Source organism: Tenrec ecaudatus, chromosome 11 (assembly GCF_050624435.1).
Source record: "Tenrec ecaudatus isolate mTenEca1 chromosome 11, mTenEca1.hap1, whole genome shotgun sequence".
NCBI lineage: Eukaryota > Metazoa > Chordata > Mammalia > Afrosoricida > Tenrecidae > Tenrec > Tenrec ecaudatus.
In genome coordinates this window covers 105697956-105704471 of record NC_134540.1, presented here as the reverse complement: position 1 = coordinate 105704471, position 6516 = coordinate 105697956, and the positions used below count along the sequence as shown (strand labels likewise).

Sequence of the window (6516 nt, the reverse complement as noted above, 5' to 3'; positions counted from 1 at the left end):
AACTCGTACTCGTATATGAGTATCTCTGGATCTGTTTCTCTAGTCAACCCAGGCTAACACAACTGGGAAACTGGGACTTTCAAGTTATCATGGTTTCCTATATGCTTCCCACACATCCCCCATGTTCAGGACCAAGAGGTGGGAGGACAGAGAGGAAGGGAAGCATCAGGGTGTGGTCCTCATCTGGGACCTCGGCTGTCCTGGTTGAAAGGGCAGGTGTCCCTTCTCCAGAGTGTTAGGTGCCGGCAGGCCCGCACTGCTGCTGCTGTGGTTAGGGTTGCAGGGGGAGGGGGGGTGACTCAGAGATGAAGAAAAGAACAAGAAGAAAAGTGGGGTTTCTCTCAGTCTTTCTTTCTTTCAGAAGTATCTTTTCCAGTTGGTCCAGTAGAGAGTTCTTCTTAGCGCTCTTTCTGCCTGTGATAGTGCCCACTTTGGGCATTCAGACAACCTTGAGGCCAGGTCTGAGGGATGTTGTTGGGAGTTGACATTGAGTAAATCTCCACCCAACCCACTGCCATTGAGTCCATATGAACTCACGGTGTCCCTACACAGGGTTTCCAAGTCACCAGATCTTTATGGGAGCAGACACCCTCATCTTTCTCCGAGTCAGTCAAATCTGAAGGGGGGCAAGGAAAATCGTTCAGTTCAATGGTAATTAAAAATTTGGTCTTCTTTCCCAGTTCATTTACTACCATTGACTTTGTCAGAGTCTTCAAAAATGAGGGGGCTTCAAGAAGTTTATGGGAAAACTGAATTAAAAGCAAATGGGGTTTTTCTATAAACTCTTTGAAGCCCACCCCCATCCCCTCCCAGCCCCCATAGCTGTCTCATATGAATTTTATAGCTGCATTCACTGGGAGACTGAGATGGGATGGAATATGCTTCGTCTACTTTACCCAGGACTAGGACCCCTAAACACAAGGCATTTTAACAGTGTTTTAATAGATACTGACTTTTTCAGAAATGTAAGCCACATGTAAAATCAGAAAAGATTTTATTTGGCTTTGTTTGAAAAGGTGTCCATTGGCATGTAAAGTCACTAGGGCAATCAAAGCCAACCCAACCCCATGGCCTTGGAGTCAAGTGTAACCCACATTTTTCCTATATAGTTTTTCCGAGGCTGAAATTTTCATGGAAGCAGATAGTCTCATCTTTCTCCCACAGTGTCTTTGAACTGCTGACCTTGCAGTTAGCAGCCCAGGGTTTTCCTGATAATGCTACCAAGGCTTCTACCAAAGGCAAGTCTATCCATGATATGTGGGCTGTAAGCGCCCCCCCCCCATATTTGAGTCTGTATTTGTAGCATTATATTCCCCAGTGATTTGATAAACATCCTCATTCCTCTTTATGTCTACTTTGTGCCTTGCATAAAACTGAAATATTGAAACACACGATTTGATTATAAATGATTTTGCTTTTATTTTCCTTTAGAGTATGCATAGGAAAAGTCATATTGATATTTTGTTCAATGGTACACTTGGGCAGATTGAAGGTAGTGTTCAGTCTTTCGACACTCCTGCTAGTGAGGTGACTGGCTGGGTCTCTGCCCTGCATGTAATGTTCATGACTCTCCAGGCGTTTACTCCAGCATGGAGGTCCCAGGGTAGCTGGATTTCTTCTGAAGCAGCTCAGCATTTTGTGGGTATTCTCTGGGATCTAGGAGATCACTACAAAGCTGCTGACAACCTAGTTTTAGAAGTCCCAAAATGCCATAGTCTATGGTTCGAATAAGTCACCAGGCTAGTCCAGATTCCAGGAGAGAACAAGATGTTAAGAGAATACTTTGTAGATAAAGGCAATGACTTGCAGGCCAACACCCCCTGACCTCAATCAGTGAACAAACGTTTTTAGCAACAAGTGGGCCTTAATCATTCAAGACTCTTCATAAGTCATATAGAGAGGAACTCAGAGGGTTGGGGGTGGGGTGGTTGGTTTAGAATGTATGTGCTACCTTTCTTGCCCTTGAATGTAGCTGCCAAGGATGTCCTTTGAATTGCCTTTGTGTGCATAGTAAATGTATATTTATTCAATATCACAATGATAAACATTTTATGTGATAGAGTTAAGTCTCTGCCCTTCAAAGTTACAATGTTATAAAAACATGCATATGAGAATAGGGACAAACTGAAGGGCCCCAATACATGCCATAAATACACTATCAGACATAATGAAAAACATACAACCCACAGAAAACAAACCAGATGACTGGGACCTCGTGAAAATTAGACATGTGTGTACATCAAAAGATTTCACCAAAAGAATACAAAGGAACCCATAAACTAGGGGAAAAATTGGCAATGACATAATGATACTGGACAAATTTCTAAAATCTTATAGAAGACTTCAACACCTCAATAAGAAAAAACCAGGAAGACATGGGGAGCTGATCTCAGGGCTCAAGTGGGAAGAGGAGGCTTTGAAAATGATGATGGCGGCCTATGTGCAAATGTGCTTGACACACTGGATGAATGTGGGGATTGTGATAAGAGCTGTAAGAGCCCTCAATAAAAGTATGCAGGGGAAAAAAGGAAGACAGAACCACACAAACAAATACAAACAGAAACGTATTTCCCTCATAGAAAAAGCACATGGCAGAAGTAAAATGACTTTACAGATATTTCACTAAAGCTAGAGAGAAAATAGACAAGAAGAATACTGGAATGTTTCTCCTGAGTGGAGGATGGTTAGAGACATTGGATTGTTAATGTTTTGTTTTTGAATGTTTTTTTTTCTTCACAATCTTCTCATTCAGCAGGTGTGTCGTTGAGTGCTGTCGGTTGAGTTCCAACTCACATCGCCCTACGTGTAGCAGAAGGAACCCCCGCCTGGTGCCGTGCCAGCCTCACAATTGTTCTTATGGCTGAGCCACCGTTGGAGCCACTGCGTCCACCCACTCTGTCTTTCCCTTCTTGCTGCCCTGCTACTGTACCTAACGTGATGTCCTTTCCCAGGGATTATTCTCTCCTGATAACTTTCCCAAAGGACCCGAGACCAAGGCTCACCATCTCCATTCTAAGGAGCCTTCTGCCTGTACTTCCAACACAGATTTCTTTTGTTTCCTGGCAGTTCCTGGTACTTTCACATCCTTTGTTAACACACAATTTAAATGCACTGATTCTCCTTTATTCAATGTCTACCCTTCACATGCTTATGGCGCGGTTACAAATGCCATGGTGTAGGGCAGGAGCACCCTAGTCCTCAAAGTTGCTTTTTAACACTTCAGAGAGGGCTTGTGCATCAGCTTTACTCCGTGCCATGCCCCATTTGATCTTGACTGCTGCTCCCTTGAGCAATGATTATGGCTCCCAGTAAGATGAAGGAACTACAATCCTTTGAATCCGAGTCATTCAATGTATCAAGTTAATAGGTAATAGAACAACTCTTAACGAGTGAATTTTTTTGGATCCTTCAGAGCAATGTACTCAGTAAATGTTCATTTATTTATATTTATTTTTTTGCAACACATACCAGAATTTTATTCCCTCCCATTGCCAAATAGCGGGCAGCCTTTGATTTTTTAAGGAGCCCTGGTGGCCTAGTGGTGAAGTGCTTGGCAGTGAACCGAAAGGTTCGAATCTACCAGCTTCTCCAGGTGAGACCAATGCGGCAGCCTGTTTGCACAGAGCCTGCAGCTGCGCCCAATGGGCTCCTTACGAGTGGGAACTGACCCCACGGCAGTGGGTTGGGCTTGGGGTCTTACTTTCCGTTACCGGTCCCTGTCCCATACCAACACCTCACAGTCTAGGCTCAGGATTGTAATTTTCTCCTCGTCTCACATCATACAAGGCTTCCTTCCCCCTCTCCACGAGGCAGAATCAGGTCGAGCTTTTGGAAGAATAGTCTCTCGTCTTCCAGAATGAGGAAACAGAAGGACGAGGAAAGCAGCGCGGTATACGGCACGTCCACAGCGTTTCCAACTCTGCCGTACACTTTCCCGATTCCTAGCTCCCCACGGCCAGAGCGGATGGAGGTGAGCACCCGAGTGTTTAGGTCGCCCCCTAAAGCCCATGCCCTGGTTTAATCTGGAGGAGCAGCCTTGGAAGAGAGCTTCACATTCCACGTTCATATACCAGGCTCCCCTTTCCGGGGCCGGGGCCAGACGCGGAGACTCAGCCGGGAGGTTCGGTGCCATGTCATAGATGCAGTTGGGAGTAAAGGCGTGGTTTGCCTTGTGCCCCAAGGAGGCACAGTACTTGGACACGTGGTTGTAGGGCTCAGTCACGCCAATGACCGTCTCTTCATCGAGGGAGAGGGGGTTTCCATTAAGGGCCCAGTCCCTGCTGTCAACCTCTTGGTGTGTAATTCGGACCCCATTATAAAATGACATAACAGTATAGGCCCCACAGCAACCTTTGAAAACAGCCCTTCTCCGGCACGGGAAATGAGAGATGCAGCAACATAAACCCTCGCCGATTCATACGCATCCGGAAGGAGAGCATTGGTGGCGCTGCAAGAGGAAGTTGACTTATCAAAATGGTACAATGACCTGCCAGGCACCACTTCAAAGTGAGGCCTCCCTTCCTCAGTGGATGTAAGGGTGGCCAGCTTTCCTTCTATCATCTCTCCATCAATGAATCATCCGTAAAGGGGGGTCCTCTCATTCGGGTACACGTAGGCGATCTTCTCTCCCGTCATCTCCCCAACCTCACTGACTTCTCCTACCAGGCTACCGCCATCTGGGTAATAGATCCGACAAACTCCGTGCCGAATGTTATCTTTATATTGCCCCTTGAAGACCAGCCTCCCGTCCGTGTCGTATTCCTGGGCTGGGCCATTCGGAGAACGCCCCCGTCTTCGTAAGTATATCCTCCCTGACCCTGCAGGGCGTCGTCCACATAATACCCTTCCAGGGTGCTGCCATCAAAGAAGAAGGACTTCCCCCGGCCGTTCTGCTCTCCGTGGACAAAGTTCCCCTGGAATCTGTCTGTGGAGGAGTAGCTACCCGTGCAGAATCCGTGCGGCAACCCGTCGTCATCCAGCTGCCCTTCCTCCTCTTCCTCCGCGATCTCGCCGTCCCTGTCCCCGGCGGCTGGGGACCTTGCCTCGCGGGCTCCCGCGGCTGAGCGAGCGCTGGGGCTCAGCCCTGCGAGTTTGGAGGAAGAGGAGGAGGAGGGGAAAGAGGAGGAGCAGTCGGGGCTGAGTCGCATGGCCTCTCCCTCCAGCCCTTTCAATTCCTTGGCTTCCAAGGGCTGCGGCAGCGGCCGTTCTGCCAAACGTTCATTTATTTTTAAAGAAAAAACCACCAACCAATAAAATATGGGCAAAATGTTGGTGCATACCAACATTTCACCACAGAAGACATTCAGGCAGCCAGTAAACATATGAAGAGATGTTTGAATGATGAGCCATTGGAGCGATGCAAATCAAAGCAACAATGAGCTACCACCTCACGCCGACATTAATCTCAAATTCAAAAAATCAGAATATTGGCGAGGGTAAGGAAGCCTGGAACCCGCAGACACTGCCAGCGGTACCCTAAAATGGAAAGTAGTTTGGCACTTCTTCAAAAATTGGGGATAGACAAATCATGTGACCCCCAAATCCCACTACTTATACACACTCTAGAGAAATAAGATCTGCAATACAAATAGCTACATACGCACTCAAGCTCATCACAGGACTAGTCACAATACCAGAAAGATGGAAACAGCTTAAATGCCCAGCTGTGGAAGAACTGACAAATAAATTTTAGTACACACCCACAATGGAATATTATGCAACATTAAAGAATTATGGCGAATCTGCAAAACATATCATAATAAAGATGAAACTTGAGGACCTTTTATTAAGAAAATTAATCACAAAAAGAAATATTAAGATTATGATTATATAAACTCAAGAAAAGGTTTTCATACTAAAAGAAACATGGGTGAAGGGAGACAGCAGTCAGTGTAAGATATGAAAGAATAATAATTTATAATGTCTCAAGGGTTCATGGGGGCAGGAGGGTGGGGGAGGGAGGTAAAAAGTGAGGAGCTAATACCAAGGGCTCAAGTGGAAAGAAAATATTTGGAAATGATCATGACAACATATGTACAAATGTGCTTGACCCAATGGATGTATGGATTGTTATAGGAACTATAAAAAACACCAATAAAATGATTCAAAAAAAAGCAACCAAAAAAAAAAAAAAAGAAAGAAACATTTTTAGAGGTCTACCAGCCATGGGAGGGGAAGGGAGGAATGGGAAGCCATGGCCTAGAGGGCAGACAAGTGCTAAGCTGGATGAAGAGGAAGGCAACACACAGTAAAATGATTGAGGAAAATGATGGAGGCAGATGAGGACAATTCCCCGCAAGTTTGCAAGAGTCAAAGGCAACAGAGACAAATACTGTTATAAACACAATCCTGCAACAGTGAGGAATCTACAAGTCCATGCTGGGACAGGCTGGACAGGTGTGTGGGGGAGGTACATGGAGTAGACCCATAAAGATATATATATAGGTTTGACGGAAGATATTTCTGTTTGTGTACTTACTACAAGTACACAAATGCGTACTCTACTGGAAATACTGT

General features: G+C 45.7%; 1 pseudogene; it reads right to left on the bottom strand.

The window, feature by feature from the left end:
* Positions 1-3772: 3772 nt before the first annotated feature.
* Positions 3773-5147, bottom strand: LOC142461027 (histone-lysine N-methyltransferase SETD7 pseudogene; annotated as a pseudogene).
* Positions 5148-6516: the final 1369 nt, after the last annotated feature.